Source organism: Mixophyes fleayi, chromosome 2 (genome assembly GCF_038048845.1).
Source record: "Mixophyes fleayi isolate aMixFle1 chromosome 2, aMixFle1.hap1, whole genome shotgun sequence".
Lineage (NCBI taxonomy): Eukaryota > Metazoa > Chordata > Amphibia > Anura > Limnodynastidae > Mixophyes > Mixophyes fleayi.
This window is the reverse complement of record NC_134403.1, coordinates 109112761-109131677: the sequence shown is the minus strand read 5'-3', so window position 1 is coordinate 109131677 and position 18917 is coordinate 109112761. Positions and strand designations below refer to the sequence as shown.

The window sequence follows — 18917 nt, the reverse complement described above, 5'->3', positions numbered from 1 at the left end:
AATACATTGTATTACTGGGGCTCAATCTTCCACTCATCTATAATAATTATGCTCTATATGTATATTGCACAATTGTCTTACTGATGTTGCTAGTTAATGCAGGGCCGCAAGAGCTGCGAACACTCTATATGTGTAGATGTGAACGCTCTGAATGCTCTTATTTAGGTGTGCCTAAGCTTCATAACTACTCTGGTTTATAAAAGCCACTGAAAAATAAATAGACAATTTTCAGCAAATAGTCATATTTGAGAATTGAAATGATTTTACTCTGGGAGTTGCAATTATATTTCCAAATAATCTATATTATGCAGCATAAGTCCCAAATGCTGATGATAGAAAGAGAAATGTATATTTATATCCAGAGGGCAAAATGCTCAGGGTCTAGTAGAACATCATGTTGTGGCCAGGTAGTTTGTGTGCTTTTATTTACTTTACTTTGCTCTACTGTAGTGCAAAGTTGCCCATTTGACCTATTCATTAGAATTGCCTGCCACCAGTGATAGGATCTTCTTTGGTTTCTGTAAGGCTAACTGGTCCATTGATCTCCTGTCTTTTGTACAAATATAAGAAAAATATACTCTGTGTTTGGGAGAGCACTTTATCAATGATCCTAAGTAGTAACTACCACATGTATGTAGAACTATACCTGAAATTTTGCAGACTGCTTGGGGGGTGGTTATGCAGAGTTGAATACCAGTAGTAGCTGTTTTGAGTGTATGTTGCTTTTTTTTGTTTGCATGCTCATAAAACATGTGCACACAATAGCGATTGATGCAAAGCTGTATGGATCTCAGGCGTATAGAACCCAATGACTTGGTGGGTGGGCGTAATCCGGCTTCAATGAGCTTTTCAACATTTCCTAATGTACAATAATGGTGTGTTGACGGTATTGTGATCAGATGCAGACTTTGCAAACAGCCGTATATCACAGGCGTTTCTTTTGCACCTGCTCTACTCTGGTGTAATACTAGTGATGACTATAGGAAACCTGACACTTATATACAGGATAGTGAAGTCGACCAGTGGTTGCATGATTGTAGATTTACTTATACAGCTGAATTCAGTGTTTCCAATCTGGCCACCATATATCATCACCATCATCATCTACATCACCATTGATAGATATAGCGCTACCAATTCTGTAGTGTACATTGAATTTTTGCCAAACTTATCAGTTTCTACCCTATTAGAGCTTACAGTCTAAATTCCCTAACACACACAGTCAATGCAAAATCATTTTATTTCAACTCTGCATCCAGCCGCACAATCCACACATTGATACGTATTGAATATCTGGTATATCTTGCGGCTGATGCAGACTTAAATGTTTCCTTTGTTGCATTAGACTCTACCTGGCTCATAAATATACACCCATTTTATGCACGTTTTCTACAAACACACTTTGCATGTGACTTGCATTCAACTCTGCATCAGCCCCTTGGTGTTTAAGAATGCCTTTTTTGTTGACTGATTTATTCAGTGGTGCTCAGCAGTTGAAAGGCAACTGAGAATTTCTGATGTTCTAGACCTGGGTTCACAAAGCTGACTAGTTTGTTCAGACAGCTCTTGGCCCTAGATGGTACCCCTGAAAGATCTCATAGTAATTTACCACTATGGGTCCACATCACATAGTGGCTTCTACAGTAAAGCTGTCGCTGTGCTTTAATACTGTAGTGTTTTACTAGATATTACGCAAGATTATTGCATTCACGGAATTCACTGTAACAGTCTCTTTGCATAATTATGTAAATTTTGAATTTGCAAAGCTAAAACCTGACAATTTATAGTGATTCTATAAAATAAATGAAGAACATGTAGCTCTTTGGTTGAATACACTCACCGCTTAACAAAAGAAAATTATATATATATATATATATATACAGATATAAATATCACCTAATATGTGTTTAAGTTCAGCAAGTTAAAACATCACTGCTGTCCAATCCTGGAACTGAAAAGTATACATGGAAACCTGTGGGTCAGCTAATATGACCTACTTCAAAATAGATTTGTTCTAAATTATGTCAAAAAGCAATTTGCAGATTGCCTGAGATACTCTTAAAAAAAAAGGTTCAACAACGTTGAGGACATCCTTTATACAAGTAGTTTATCACTGGGTATATGCAGCGTGCACGGTGTAAAGTAAGTTTTAAATTGATAAGTTTAACCTTCCGTGTGAGCAATAAAAATGAAAAGAACTGGCACATACTGTAATTGCAAACAAAATTATCGCACACATATTTCTGAAACATTTCAGTGACATATAAAAAGAGATGAAATTAAAGAGATCAGTCTCTCTTTCTAATGGCGATTTAGCATCTAATGGATACGATTAGGTAGTACAGGCACAGCAATTTACTTTGCAATACAGAAAACCTACTGTGGAGTTTTCAAGTCTACTGAGCTGAATATCTCAAACCTGATTTCTAATTAACTGTGTTGATGATCAAGTTCTAAAAACAATAAAGAAAGAGAAAAAATATAACTTGACCAAGGTTAAAAAATTGAAAGCCTTGGAAACATATCTTTGCTGTTCAATGCTATGTAAATTCATCCCTTATTCTGCAATTAATTAATTTCTTGTCCTGGTACAGTGTAGCATTTCTTTTTCAAAAGATTGATTTGCCTCTCATTTAAATGTTTGCTTGAAAAAACCTTCAGGTTTTTACATATACCAGTTTCCTGCTTTACATATTTCATTTTCTCAAGATCCATTGTATTGTGAGAGTTAGCTGGCAAAAAGCCTACAATTAATGATAAGCTTTCCCTTGTCATAGCTTCTCTGCATCGCTGTACACATTTGTAAGGAAAACAAAATGAATATGCTATCTAACTTTCTAAATTTAGATTTGGAGTGCAAGTTATTATTCTAATGTATTATATATGAGCATATATACAGTAGATGTGTGACTATATATATATATATATATATATATATATATATCTATATCTATATCTATATCCAAAAATATGTGGACACATCCATATGGGCTTGTCGAACATCTCACTCCAAAACCATGGCCAATAAGGAGTTGGTCAATCCCCTTGCTGTTATATCAGCCTCAACTGTTCTGGGAAGGCTTTTCACTAGATTTTGGAACATGCCTGCGGGGATTTGCATCCATTCAGCCACAGTAGCAACATACAAAGTTGGCAGAATACAATTATCTGAATGTAATTGTATGTTGGGGTATGAAGATTTCCCGTAACTGAAACTAATGAGTCCAGTTACACTATGAAAAACAACCCCAGATCATTTTTGCTCCTCAGCCAAATTAGACAGTTGGCAGTATGCACTTGGATAGGAATCTTTCTCCTGGCATCCACTAAACCCTGATTCAACACTCAAACTGCCAGATAGTGAAGCGTGATTTGTCACTCCAGAGTACTGTCAGAATGGGGCATGAAGGCTCCATCAAGAAAATGCAATGGTGGATTCCCACCAGAAGGAGTGTAGTCAGACACTAGAGTTGTTATGATCAGCCCATGGATGACATGAAAAGGACCACAGTGTAGTAAATAAAGAACATAGTGTATATAAAGAGTGCACAGTCTGAGCCCTGTCCCTAGATTGGGACAAAGTCCTGAATGAGTTGAACAGTCACCCAAAATCATGACTTTTCCACCAGAATCAGAAAGTTGGCAAAGTGTCTACTCTCACCTAACTGCTCTTCCAGCTTTCATACCTGCTGCTATTTACATCTTCATCATCATCATCATTTATTTATATAGCGCCAGCAAATTCCGTAGCGCTTTACAATTGGGAACAAACATTAATAAGACAATACTGGGTAATACATACAGACAGAGAGGTAAGAGAACCCTGCTCGCAAGCTTACAATCTACACAATAGCTGCTTATCTGGATCCTGGAAGGTTAGGTTCCTTTTTGGAAAAAAATGGATAGGTAGCTTAGCAATGTGTGAATACACTAGCCCCACCTATTTTCCTTCAATCTGCTAGACATTAAATTAATAGTATTTACATTTAATAAACAAAACTATTTGCCTTCCTAAATACCCCCAACATTAAATTGCTATGTTTATATTCAATAAATAGCCCTCCTTCCCCGCAATCTAAGCTCCACATTCAATTATTAGCTCCAGAACCACCCCATTAAATAGCCTAAAACAATAAATTAATATATTCAACCCACTATAAAATCATTAGCCCCCACCTCTCCATTAAATTAATGGCCCACACCCTCACCTGCATTACAGATCATTATGATCCCCTACTGCTATTTCCTCCTGCAAAATACATCAGTATCTAGAGAAAAATCCTAGGCAGGCTTAGGGACTCAGACGCTTCATTTGTTATCCTGGCTGAATGCTTCTCCAGAGTAGAGATCCTCTGCAGGAAGTCAGCTTTCGGAAATATATGTCTTTACAGAGCTCTGTCAGAAGAATACATCCCAAATTACAGATCTTGGAATCTCAAATTCCACCCTTTACTACTAATATGCATGTAAAGAAAAACTATTTTAGTTGAGAGATATATCCAGACCAAATTTCATGTACTGTACTAGTATGAAGACACACAAGTGATTAAATCATAGCCTGCCTTAGGTGTGCTTCACAAGTATGTAAGCCTCTGTGTTAATTTTCCAGCAGAGAAAACACTGATATATATATATATATATATATATATATATATATATATATATATATATATATATATATATATATATATATATATATATATATATTTCAGTATTTCAGTACACTAATATAAATGCATTGATTTCACTGCAGTATTTTATTGTGCTTTTTGGTGTGATGGTGCAATAAGACAATAAAATACACACACACTCTCATCATTCTCAAGTTTTCATGGTTCATTCAAGTGTATATTGAAATACACTTACTGTTAAAGCCCTAACTTACTGTACAAAATGCTTCTTTAAAGAACAACGGTAAAGTATTTTGTATTTGTTTACATTTTTATGGCAATTTTTTGCATTTTCAGCTAATCGACAGTGAGCTAATTATTAAGACTGTGACATAACCTACATTATGTTAAAATAACCCCATCTAGACAAACTAACCTTCTTACATCCAGCTCTGAAGAGGCAGTGCCTTCTATCTTCTCTTCCTGTCTGCGCACATTGGGGTGCCTCACATATGATGAGGTCATCAAAGGAGAGAGGAAGTAGGGAGGGAAAGAATCGATTAGTATGATCCATGGCAGCAAACAACAGCGTGGCTGGTCCCAGGAAAGGTAGCAGCCTGTCAATCATTCATAGGATAGAGTGCAGGGCCATAAGGCTTTAGAGTCCACCAGCGATTTCCCTGAGACCCCAGTGGACCAGTCTGCCCCTGCTCATGAGTACATTTTTTCCACTGCATTCAATGACATTGTTTTGCACCACTCCAGCCGATATTTGGTATTGTGCATGAGGATCTGAGGTTTCTGTGCGTCTTCTCGCAAATGGAAATGCAATCCATGAAGCTCCCAACAAACTGTTCTTGTACTGTCATTACTTCCAGAGACAGGGGGAGCTCTAGTAGTGCAGAAATGTGGCAAATTGACTTGTTGGTAAGGTGGCGTCCTATGACAGTGCCAACCTTGTCCTCAAACTTTATTTTTCTAATTTTCAATTACATCTCAAGCTCGTGACAATTTGGACATTGAAGTATCTGGTAATGTTGCTGTTGCTCCTGCTTATGTATGCAAGCAATGTAATCTATATTTTTCACCACTCTGTTGTTTTTTATTTCTATAATAAACACATTTATTTTTGAATATTTCATTTTCAGGCTTTACCCTAACACTGTTCTTGCATGATGTTTTGATGTACTGCTCGGCAAACTGGGTTGAGAACTGTATAATTTTGTTAGCTGAAAATACTCCTGTTTGATGCAGACAATGCTTATATCAAATCTAGATTCCTGAATACACCTGAGTCTGAATTTATAATACATTGTACAACAAAGCAAAAATTCCTCCTAACTACAGCTCAGTGGCTCAATCTCTAGCTCCGAATAATATTACATCTGAAATGGAAAGGCAGAAGTTGCATGATCAGGAATTATATTTTATTGTCTGTTGATTTAAAATGGAAACTGTGCAATGTAGACAAAATGACAATAGAACAAGGCATGTTTAGATTTTTTTGAGCAATGGCAATTATGTTACAGAATGTCTGGCAGAAATAAAATAACATTGTCCCCATTCAGCAGGTTTGGCTAGTTTAATGTCATAGAGCTCTTGTTATTTCCAAGACTGGCTTTCCTATATCCAACTTATCCTAAAAAAGCAACACAAGCTGAGCTGCCAATCACGTGTCCATCACATTAACAGGGACATTGCAGCTGTCAGTGTCAAGCTGAACAGTTGGAAACAGATAAAAGGATAAAGACATTTATATGGTGGCAGTGAGGAGAATTGTGGCTCCCTTATCAGTGGAGATAATGTGTATTTTAGTGGCTTCCATAGTTTAATATCCAAGTGCTTATCTATGCAAAAGCAGATACACTAGGCAGATATCAGTTATTCTTGAGTGAATCCATTTCCTAGTCTATCTTTTCCTGAATATTTTTTTAGAGAAATATAATTTGCTTCACTACTTGTGTTTTCAGTATCAGATTATTGCTAAGCATTTGGTCTTAACAGTATACTCAATAATGATTAATATCACTGTGCACAGTGGGGTAGTGGAGAAAGTTCTGTTAAAAGAGACGTCAAGAACAGTAAACATATTCAAATACAAGATCATAATAATTCCAACAATGGCTAATTGCAGTATATACATTCTTGTTGAATGAAGAAAATCTTGATTTGTTAATAACATTTTATATGTATAAGATTTGTTATGTGCGTATTGTCGCTAACCAATAACGATTGTCGAACCTCGATTTGTGTTTCCAACGCACAAAGATTTATTCGCAAATAGTAGAATAATATGCTCAAGCGACTTGATAATAAATACAGCCGTTACTTATCGCAGGTGCTCTGGATCCAGTGTGCAGTCATTCAATCCTGAAGTCTGGGGACAAGATGTCTGAACACTAGATGTGAAGCTGCTGCTTATATACACACAGAAATACAGTAATACAATGAAGATGGTATAGCTTGCATCTATTGGTCCAGGTCTCAGGAAGGTCCAAGGGGTTGTCAATCATTGGCTAGTTCATCCTAAGGAATCCAAAGGAGGGGGTCACCTCTCCAGGGGGTATGCTCGGCTCTTCCCGCCAAGATTCCTTAGTCTTAAGTAGTTCATAATTCCCTATCATTCATAACTTGTGTATGCACTCTGCGATTCCTTCGCAGAGGGAACCAAACAGTAGGAAATGTTAAGAGGTTTATTATCATACCACTCATGATATGATTCCTTCAACCTGTTCCGTATATTTCACTAATATGCATGTAACTTTAATATAACATATAAATACTACTATATTTCGACATAACTGACTATGTGTTGCAACTACCATTAATGTGTACTATTTTATAAGTATGCGTGTTTGTGCGAATGTATGGTAAAAGACCAATTACTGTTGCTGCCACGTGTAGTGGATGCGTACGCCTTTTCACGCCATAGCGTGCCCTTGTACGTCGTAGCGTACCGTACGCATCTTTTCAGACAAAGACAACAAAGTTTGCTCGACTTTAATTGAAATGGCTTTATCCAATTTGCTGACTTCGACAGATTAATAAAGTAGCTATTCATTTAAACATTTGGGGCCTGATTCATTAAGGATCTTAACTTGAAAAACTTCTTATTTCAGTCTCCTGGACAAAACCATGTTACAATGCAAGGTGTGCAAATTAGCGTTCTGTTTTGCACATAAGTTAAATACTGACTTTTTTTCATGTAGCACACAAATATCAACTTTAAATTTCAGTGTAGAAATAAGCTATCAAGTATTTGTGTGCTACATGAAAAAACAGTCAGTATTTAACTTATGTGCAAAACAGAAAACTAGTTTGTTCTCCTTGCATTATAACATGGTTTTTGTCCAGGAGACTGAAATAAGAAGTTTCTCAAGTTAAGATCCTTAAGGGATTAGGCCCTTGGTGTGGCCATAGGTATTGGATTATTAGATTTGAAACCATATATCCATTGACAAACTAGGGAGATTTTTTGTGTGAATATACATTAAATCTGTTTTGTAATGTTGTGTTCTTGAAATACTGGTTCTCCGATGTAGGAATATTACTATACTTCACTTTTCAGCCTTACAGCCTTTCTCAATAAATGTCTTGGAAGTTTTGCCTTATACACTGCTGTAAAATATAATGGGCAATAAAATCACTAATGAGTATGATCATGCTGAGAGCTGATGGTGCTGTAGTAGATTTATACTGTAGTTGCATTGAATTAGCTTTCCCATAAAGTTGCACCTTGATGTTGTGCTTTAGGGCTTGTTAACTGCAGTCTAACAGCTGAATTTACTAATCCGCAAATGGTCCAAAATCAAGAGACTTCCCAGGTTACACATGGCAATTTGCTTAGATTTAGAAGCTACTCGATCCAAACATCACTCACATAGCTTCTACATCTAAACAACATGGTGTATTATGCAAACATTTTTATTATTTTATTAACATTCAATTTCTAGCATACACCCTTGTATAAAAGGGAAAATGCTGACTTACTTGCCGGAGCTCCCTTGAGCATTAACAGTGAGATGCCAGGACACTTTTATAGTAGGTGTCTAACAAACCCAGGTGCTCTCATGCCAGGTCTCACATCAGGACAAAAGTGAGTGAATGGGAAAACCCCCTACTCAACGATATCTTACCAGTACACTATTCAAAAATAGATTGATCATGAGGAAGAGCAGACAAGGAATGAGAGGTGGTGTCAGTGTGAATAGCGTCCTCCTATGTGTTGTTCTCTTTGTTCCATATGGTGTCTGCTATGTCCGTGTTTATTGTTTGCAATAAAGATTCTTCAATGCAATCTCTGTGGTTCCAAAGGACATAGGTTTTATTCACTATAATATAACAAGACAAAGTTTGGCATGCATATGCTTGCGCTTGTTAGCACTAACACAAGCTTCTATGAGAGTGCTCGGGTTTCCAAAGCCGAGGTGAACAATTTATACACAGTACAGTTGTAAAAAGCAGGGACATCACAAAGATACACAGTTACAGTATTGAGGTCTTCATTTGTAGGCTGAAGGGTCTTGACTTCCCAAGAGCTCGACGTGGCATTGGTGGATTCCTCTGGTCATTGTTCCTTGAGATTGCCAGGTTTCCTGCTTCAGATTCCCAGCCTCTGGACCTGTATAAACTGGTTTTTATTATCAATGTGAACTGGCTATTTGGTGTATGAAAAGTTGACATTATTTATAACTAGCGATACTGGAAACATTCTCATGCGATTGCGAACAAAATTAGACAAAAATCGATGTAATTAAAAATTTGTTAGCTTTTTCACCACATAATATTTTATATTAACTAACATAAATAGATTAAATTTATTTTCATGTTGTTATTTGCTACAATAATTATTCGATTGCATTAGAGATGTTCACTGACCCCCGTGTTCTGGTTTTGGTTTTGGATCTGAATTTTGGTTTTGGCAAAACCACCCTAGCATGTTTTGGTTTTGGATCCCTAATTTTTTCTGAATCCCTATTTTTTTTTTCTTAAATCACATAATTAAACTTCCCCCCCCCCTACAATATTATTAACATTAATTTCAAATCATTTGCAGTTAATTTTGACCACCTCACAGGTCACAATATTATTTTCATACACTTTCAAACAAAGACTGCAGCGACCTGGTGGATGCTAAGCGACAGCAATGACACAAATACAAGGTAGTTCATAGCACATCTAGGAAACATTTCCACACAGCAGTGGCAGAAAAGAAAAGTGGTTCAAGGTGGAATTGACCTTGGACCCTCCCACCCACCATTATGTAAGATATTGAAAAGGACATGTACATCTTAACAAAGCAAGCACTCCAGTGACAAGCAGTGGCACTTTTGTGGCTGAAGTGCTTGGTTAGTTTGGGCTCCCACAAAACAAGCTATTAATGGGCTTAAGGCACCTAAGCAAACAGTGCTGTTAATGAACTCTACTGTGGCAAGTCATGCACCAGTGGAAGCAGTTCTTGCCAGTGATAAGAAGAAGGCCATTGTCATGCCTGGGAATAAGACCAAACAATGCACCTCTTATGTGTGGAATTATTTTTACACAAATCCTGACAACAGTTGTCTAGCCATTTGTAGCATTGTAAAGCCACAGTCAGTAGAGGTAGGGACCTTAACAATCTAGGAATCTCATCCATGTAACGCCATTTGCAGCGAGTTCCAGTTCTGTGAAGCTAAGCAACAAATTGAAGGTTAAAATGCCATAGATAAAAAAAAAATTCAAATGCACACATTTTAAAGCTGGGTACACAGTACAACTTTTTAACTCGATTATTAAGCCAATCACATGATAAATAACTGTTTGGTCCAGTGAGAGAGCTATCGGCGGTGCAGCTGGGGCCCATGGAGATTATGGGGTTCGCTGCTGCTGCCTTGCCTCTTAAATACAGCGGAGGTCCGCCTGCAAAAAAATGTATGGTATAGAAGGTGTTACTCTGATGAAGGAGGTGGCACAACCAAACTATTTTGCCAAAAATGTAACAATTTATTGCAAAGAATACATATTCTTCATTTACTTTATTTATATAGCAATTCATATTTGCTGTTTATTTATTTATATTACACTCTTTATTATAATGTATTATATGATTTGTATTAAAAGAAAAAGCATTATTAAATTAACAAATAATTTATGAAAGCGGAGAGAACAAAGTTAAATTTTTGCAGGGGGGCTACAGACATGTTAGCACCGGCCCTACTGAGGGACACTCTGCTTTATCCCCCTATAAGCTGGTACTTACACCTACCTTCTTTCTCTCTGCCTGTGTTCTGACAACACTGAGTGATTAGCTAAATCTCAGCCAATCAGTGATTAGCAAGGCATACCATGTGATAGAGCTCTGTCAGATTGCTACTTGAACCAAACAGAACATACACAGGATGTCTCAATCTACAAGTTTACATACTACTTATCTGCAAATTAGCAGTGCTTTATGAGGGTCAAGCAGGTGAGTAATTGCAGCAAACTTGGTAATCAGCCTTTTCCTATAATGCTCTTTACTGCTGTTGCTGTCTACATGCATTAAGAACATCATAGTTTTCTAGATTTTATGTTGCATAACTATTTAGCCTCGCTGTCAACATGACTTCTTCCATCCAGTACAAAATGCTCTGCTCCAAATTTACCACATTATTTTTAAAAAAAAAAACACTTTAATTAATCCAGCTCAAGTGGCTGCAATAGTAAATTAAGTGGGAAGATCAGGAGCAGAGCATTCTGGACTGTGTAAGAGGGCTCATGTGGAAGTAAATGTTAAGTTGCACCTTGGATTGTATTTTATATAGTTGGTGAAATCAGAGTAGCTTTTTTTTTTTCTATTTGTGAGTTTTGTTGTGTGGATCACACTCTGTCCTTGTCCCCTCACCTCCATACTTATTGCACACTGTGTAGCTCCCAACCCTGATTTTAATTGGTTGTATGCTATACAGCATACAATTAGATGAATGTATAAGACCTGCACTCTGTGCTCGGAAATATGTATCTGGGAGCTTCATGCCTTTTTTCTATGTATTGATAGAGCATGTTCAAGTTGTAATATAAATATAACACAAACTTGCTAAAATCCTGGTTTCCAGTATCACTCATGGATATTGTCCCTCCTTCTCCTACAAAGAACGTAGTTGGTACTTTGCTCTGTGCTCCTCTGATGGTTTTATGTGCAGACAGTGCTTTAGTGTTATAAATAAAGCACCTTGTGGCTATTTTAGGTCTAGCGACTTTTTGATGTCTCAAAGTAATTATTATTATTATTATTATTACCCTTTATTTATATAGCACCACTAATTCCGCAGCGCTGTACAGAGAACTCACTCACATCAGTCCCTGCCCCATTGGGGCTTACAGTCTAAATTCCCTAACACGCACACACACACACACACACACACACACACACACACACACAGACTAGGGTAAAAAAAATTATTAGCAGCCAATTAACCTACCAGTATGTTTTTGGAGTGTGGGAGGAAACCGGAGCACCCGGAGGAAACCCACGCAAACACGGGGAGAACATGCAAACTCCTCACAGATAAGGCCATGGTCGGGATTTGATCTCATGACCCCAGTACTGTAAGGCAGAAGTGCTAACCACTTAGCCACCACGCTGCCCACATTTGCAGTGCTAGACAGTAAAGCAACATGTGAACCCTATTATACATAGGATATAGTAAAGAAAATAAATCAGTAGGTGCTTCTCTGCCATTCCATTTTCTCTCACTTGAAAGCAAGAAATAAAGGAATCCTTTTAGTAATGAAAATCTCCCAGTGAGTCTTGGGGTGCCATGAGCCAGTATGACTTGGTGGTACCTTGTCCTGCATGCAGAGACTGTAATTCTGGATTTAGCATTACCTATGCATGAGACTACAGGAACAGCAGTTGTGGGTCATACAACAGCTGCCTTCTGGTTGTACCTTTTCACTTGATGCTTATATTGTCTCTCTCTCTCTAACTGTCCACACTGTAAGATCAGTCACTGTAGATATAACTATAAATGAGTCATCACATACCTTCTCCCTAAATAGTCATGTTTTTCATGGGACGGTACCGGTTTCTAGTGGCTGAAAAAAGATACTGAATTTTTGGGTTTTTTCTGAGGGCAGGCCCAAAGTAAATTTTTGCACCTGGGCCTACAACTCTCTAGTTCCACCTCTGGTTAGGTCCGATATCGCATTAGTGTGTTCTCCCATGAACATGTTTTATAATCCCAAAGCACATTGTATTTTTCATTTTATTTTATAACCGGCCTAAATATCTCTAAATACGATGGAATGATGTTGAGAAATTCTACAGTGTGTATGCACTCTCAACCAGCAATGTAGGCAGATCTCCATTGAGTTTACAGAGTCACGATCTTTTCAGCTGATAATTATGATAGATGAGGAGCACAGATCTGTAGGTAAATCTTGTAAAACTTGTATTTTGTGTACGCATGAATCAGAATTCTGATCAGGACTTTCAGTTGTTGGTAAAATCGTTAAAGATAACGCATTGGGAAAATTTTGTCTCTAGTGTGTACCCAGCCTTATTTACAGGTTTTTCTTTAGCCATACACCTGCAGATATATAAAAAAAAGGAACAGATTGGCAGTTAGTGATGTCACAAAGCACCACCCATCTTTTGTTAATTGATAATGACTTCACCTCTCCCACAAGTATTGAGAGTTTTTATTTCTTTACCAAAACATCTGTGAATGATTACATTGCTTTCTGCACAAGAAGCTGATGATACATATGTACACAACTTAATTTGTGCTGGAATGCACAGGAGAGCAGATATGGCGCTTCATTTGATCTAATAGGGGCTCATGTAGAGTTGGATGCATTTGCACCCTGAAAGTTAGCAGGAAGACGTACACATGAGAGAGCATTTATGTGAATATGTTTTCGCAAGATGCGTCTAGCTGTAAAACACTAGTATAGGATTACGTTAAGAGTAATAAGTGCAACATAGTGAAAGCGAAGAAATGTGGCTTGACAGTGTTAGCAGTAAATGCACAAGTCGCAGTACCCCACTTACATACAATTTGATAATGTAATGAAGTGTAATATGCACAACAGAGACCAGAATCTGGACAGTACTATTGATAAATATTATTATATAATTATTAATATTATTAATAATAATAATGTATTATGCAAAACATAATGCAAAAAAAGCATACAAGTAAAAACACAAATCACAGCTGCAAATTAAATTAAATTAAGTATTATTATTATTATTATTATTATTATTATTGTTATCATTATTATTGTAGGTTTGTAAGGCACCATGGTGCTCTGTAGTGCAGTAAAGTAGGGAAAACTGGACATACACAAAAAAGAGACATACTAGGTAGACAAAATAAATGCAGAGAAGTAAAGGGTATGATGGGCCCTGCTTATGAGAGAGCTTATATTCTAAGTGGAAGAGGACACAGCTGAAACAAGAGAAGTGAGAGTGGTTCACTGGAGACTGGAACAGTTGTGAGGGTGCATTAATGGGAGTAATGGGGGTAAGGCAAAATCTAATAAAGAAGAGATGGGTTTTCAGAGAGCAACTAAAGAATTGAAGTCTATGGGAATGTCCGTTTGGGCATGGTAGGGAATTCCATAAGTGGGGAGAAGCACGGGAGACGTATTGTAGGCAGGAGTGGGAGTTGGTTACTATAGAAAATATTGAGCAAAATGTAACTAAATATAAACATACGTTCACAGTCCAAACGGAAATATTAATTAAGTAATGTAAATGGATGGCCACAACTTCATACAATATAGTGGCGACACTAATTAATTAAGTACTATTAGTTTGAGAGGTAAATCTACAAACATCCAACCAGAAGTGGCTAGTTAGCCGTGCCACTTGTCATTAGAAAATATTGAGCAAAATGTAACTAAATATAAACAAACGTTCACAGTCCAAACGGAAATATTAATTAAGTAATGTAAATGGATGGCCACAACTAACATATCTGCATCTCTTTGCATCAAGTCTCCAGCACTCACTCATCATCATCATTTATTTATATAGCACCAGCAGACTCCATAGCGAGACGCAAATCTTGTGCAGAACAGAGGTGTTGATTTAGGAGATATTTTGAGACAAGCAGAGCCGGATTAAAGGAATGAAGGCCCCTGGGCTAATGTGGCCCCCATTCCCCCGTGAGGCCTCCCACCATGAGATGCACTCCCTCCCCTTCCCCAGTGAGCGCTTGCCTCTTCCTGTTGTCCTGTCACTGTAGTCTTTCCGCTGTGCACTGTAAGCTCCTTACTGAGCATATCTCGTGTGAGTGAGACTCACGACATCTCCTTAGTAAGGAGATTACTGAGCGCCGCTCAGGGAAAGACTACATGTTGCTGAGCACTGTCAAGGGCCCCCTGGATGCCCGAGGCCCTGGGCTGCAGCCCAGTTAGACCTCAGGTTAATCCGGCCCTGGAGACAAGTGAGGAGATGTATGTTGGTGTAATTTTGTTGATGGCCTTGTATGTTAGTAGAATATCTTAATACGGGATTCTTTGAAAAGCAGGCAACCAATATAGAGACTGACAGAGTGACTCAGCAGACAAAAAATGATTTGCAAGGAAAATCATTCTAGCCGCTGTGTGCAAAATAGATTGAAGGGGTTTGAGTCTGATTTTGTGAAGACCAGTAAGGAGGGAATTACAATAGTCGATGCGGGAGATGATGAGTGCATGAATTAAAGTTTTTGCAGTGTCTTGTGTGAGATATGTACGTATACTGGAAATGTTTTTTAGATGTATGCAGCATGATGTAAATATATAGTTCCTGTGGGGAACAAAGGATAGTTGCGACTCAATGATTATACCTAGGCAGCAGGCTTGTGGGGTGGGATTTATGGTCATGTTGTCAACAGAAATAGAAATGTCAGGCAGGAAGCTTCTATTGTTGAGTGGGAATATTATTAGTTCTAATTTTGAAAGATTGAGTTTGAGTTGGCGAGAGGACAATCAAAATGAAATGGCAGAAAGACAGTCAGTAACGCGAGACAACACAGATGGTGAGAGATCAGGAGAGTATAGATAAATTTGTGTATCATCCGCATAGAGATGATACTGAAATCCAAAGGAGCTTATTAGTTTTCAAAGAGAAGTGGTGTAGATAGAGAATAGCAGAGGACCTAGGGCTGAGCCTTGTGGTACTCCAACTGATAAAGGAAGCGAAGTGTAGGTTGTTCCAGAGAAATTAACACTGAAAGAGCGTTTAGATAGGTAGGATGAGAACCAGGATAGGACATTGTCTTGAAGACAGTGTCCTGTAGAGCATGGTCAACAGTGTCAAATGCAGCAGAGAGATCCAGGAGAATTAGAAGAGAGTAATGGTCTTTAGTTTTAGCTGTGATTAGATCATTGAAATCCTTGGTCAGCACAGTCTCTGTGGAGTGTTGAGGGGGAAAGCCTGAGTGCAGAGGATCCAATAGGTTGTTTGCAGAAAGAAAACGTATGAGGCAAATGTAGGTAATTCTCTCAAGAAAAAGGAACAAATATAGAAGTATTAGTAGTAGTGGCACTTATGGTATAAAGGTATACAGTCTTAAACATAAACCCCTATTGTGGGGTGTATAGTTCGTGGATTTCTGTAGGTACTTGATAAAATGTTCCAAAATGGTCTTCTGTTGTAAATTAGGCCAACATCCACTCATTGGAATAATGCATAAAAAAGAGAAAAATTAAAAAACATAGTGCAACCTGTATGCTCCAATTCTGTTGGATATGGTATAATTCACAGTCACCACAAGGTATATATCTTGGCCCCTCTTGGGTATGCACTTGCAAATATATAATAATATTTGTAAGTGCATACCCAAGAGGGGCCAAGATATATACTACGTGGTGATTGTGAATTATACCATTTTATGCACTGGTTTTAAAGGGATATCATAGATATCAAACAGAATATGAGCTTCAGTGATGGGTCATTTGGTAAAACTATGAAGGTGCACTGTGGGGAGAGAATTAGTCACTTCCTTGTCTGCCTCCAGGTCTAGGGGTGTGGGTGAAATGGAGACCACCATGGGCTGCAGGTGAGGCAGTGTCTGAATGCGTGAGCCAAGTTTCTGTTATTGCTAGAAGGTTGAGGTTGTTTGAGAGGAAGAGGTCGTGTATGGAGGTAGGTTTGTTACAAATAGAGCGTGCATTCCATAGAGCACATTTAAAGGACTTTGGAAGCGATGGGAAACAGGTGATGCGTTTGAGGTTTGCTAGATTTCGGTAGCGTTCAGATATCTACGTCTGGGAGAAATGTGCGGGACCTGGATTAGTCTGATATATCACCAGCTAATAGAAGCAGGGAGGAAGAAAGATAGGCAAGATGATTGTAAAATATGTGTGTCCGTTTAGTTTCTGGTGACAGGCTGAGGCTGTAATAACTACTGAAATTAAATAGGACAACAGTTCATGAGTGTTAACTAGAGGTGAGTGAAGTAATAAAGGAGCAATGTGGACAGAGGTGTGTGTTGCAGGAAGAGTGAAAGAGGATATAGTTCTAAACATAATGCCATGAATGAAATGTAAGAAAAATAATTTAGAAGGAAAATAGTAATAGATGTGGGAATTAAAATTATTACCTAACTGTAATGTCCTCTGCAATCTGAAGTAGCAAAGTAAAGATGCAGCAGATATAGATTATTTCTAGAGGTTCTCAATTGTTGTTCAATGTTTATTCAACTGTCTTGTTTAACTGTATTTTCTAAACACTTTGTGAGAAAAACACTTAAGGCTAGATTTACTAAACTGCGGGTTTGGAAAAGTGGAGATGTTGCCTATAGCAACCAATCAGATTCTAGCTTTCATTTATTTAGTGCATTCTACAAAATGACAGCTAGAATCTGATTGGTTGCTGTAGGCAACATCTCCACTTTTCCAAACCCGCAGTTTAGTAAATTTACCCCTTAGTGTAGAAAACACACATCTGCCCCAACATACGTCTCCCCATACTAGATGGTAAGTTATAGTAAAGCTGATTTCAAAATAAGTTACATCTGTGCTAATTGTACAGCTGATCAGAGAAGGGAGGGGGAGAACTATTGGTTTTACTCAGGCTGTATGAGAGCCAGGCCAGAGTCATAAAATTGGTTCAATAAGCAGCAACTAAGCACAGACTAAGCAAGTAGGTGTATATGTGTCTGCATACAAGTCTACCTCAGTCACAATTATGTGAACACACCCTAATGGCCTACTACTGACCTTCCCTTCCTTCCCCCTTTCCACCTCTACAGTTTTAAGGAATCACAGGTGTAAGATGCAACCAAATCTCATTCGACCATCAAAACAGGTGTATGTGTACGCAATTGCCTCCCAGCATATGTCATAAGTTTTATCCTGCTTCATTTTCACACATGGTAATAATACAAAACACAACATAAATGCGATGTTTACAGTCACACGTTTTAAATTTCCATAAATACATATTTTTTTTGCTAAATTAAGATTTTATAAAACATTGATCAATAACCTTCAAAAGATGTCAAATTAAGCACAGTTTATTTTATTCATTAAGATCTAATTTTAAAGTCGTTATCATTTAATAAATATCTGTTAATGATAATCATAGCTTAATGAGTATCAATGAGTTGTGTCTAAATAAATTGCATTGACAATTACAACTGGCATTTATAAAGCTTGCTATAAGTGTTTAACACACAAGTTTTAATCTCACACTTATGTAATGATGTTTAATAATTTAGTCATTGGGAAGATTTTTTCTTTGTTATTAGTGTACAATAGGCTGTATGTGTTTCTTGTGGGCTAAAATAAGGAGACTCCTATACCTAAGTGATACATTATTCCAAAAGTATACAAATATGTTATATTACATAGAGGGTGATACATCCTGACGACTTGCAGTTGACACTACTGCTGACTATGGAGAGCTTCTAGTTGGCAGCCATCTTTACAGATGGTACTAAAGGCACTAGTATCACCTGATGACCATCCTAGAAATGGAATGATTTGCACCAATCAAATTATTATGTTATACTACAGAGGCAGCGAGTGTTAGCCCAAAAGCAAGCCATGTTATCCTATTCCATCTCATTCTAATTACACATAAGAATGCAGAAAACAAATGGTTTTTTTGAGAAAACTATCTTATATAATTTAAGATGCACCTGTATGTAATCGAAACGTGAGCATGTTGCTATTTGGGCGGGGGGCGTATCCCCGATGAGTACATTTCCTATATAACCTTAAATGACTTGAAAATTCTGATGCTTACAATCTACACATGTTGTAAAGACAGACTTACCAGAAAAAAGACAGCTAACATATCTGACAGGTGTGATGAAATGTGCGACAGGCGAAAATGCTGGCAGTGAG

General features: G+C 37.7%; 1 protein-coding gene across 3 annotated transcripts in view; it reads left to right on the top strand.

Moving 5' to 3' along the window:
* Window positions 1–18917, top strand: part of PCDH9 (protocadherin 9) — a 1670245-nt gene that overhangs the window by 562585 nt on the left and 1088743 nt on the right. The window lies entirely within an intron of this gene.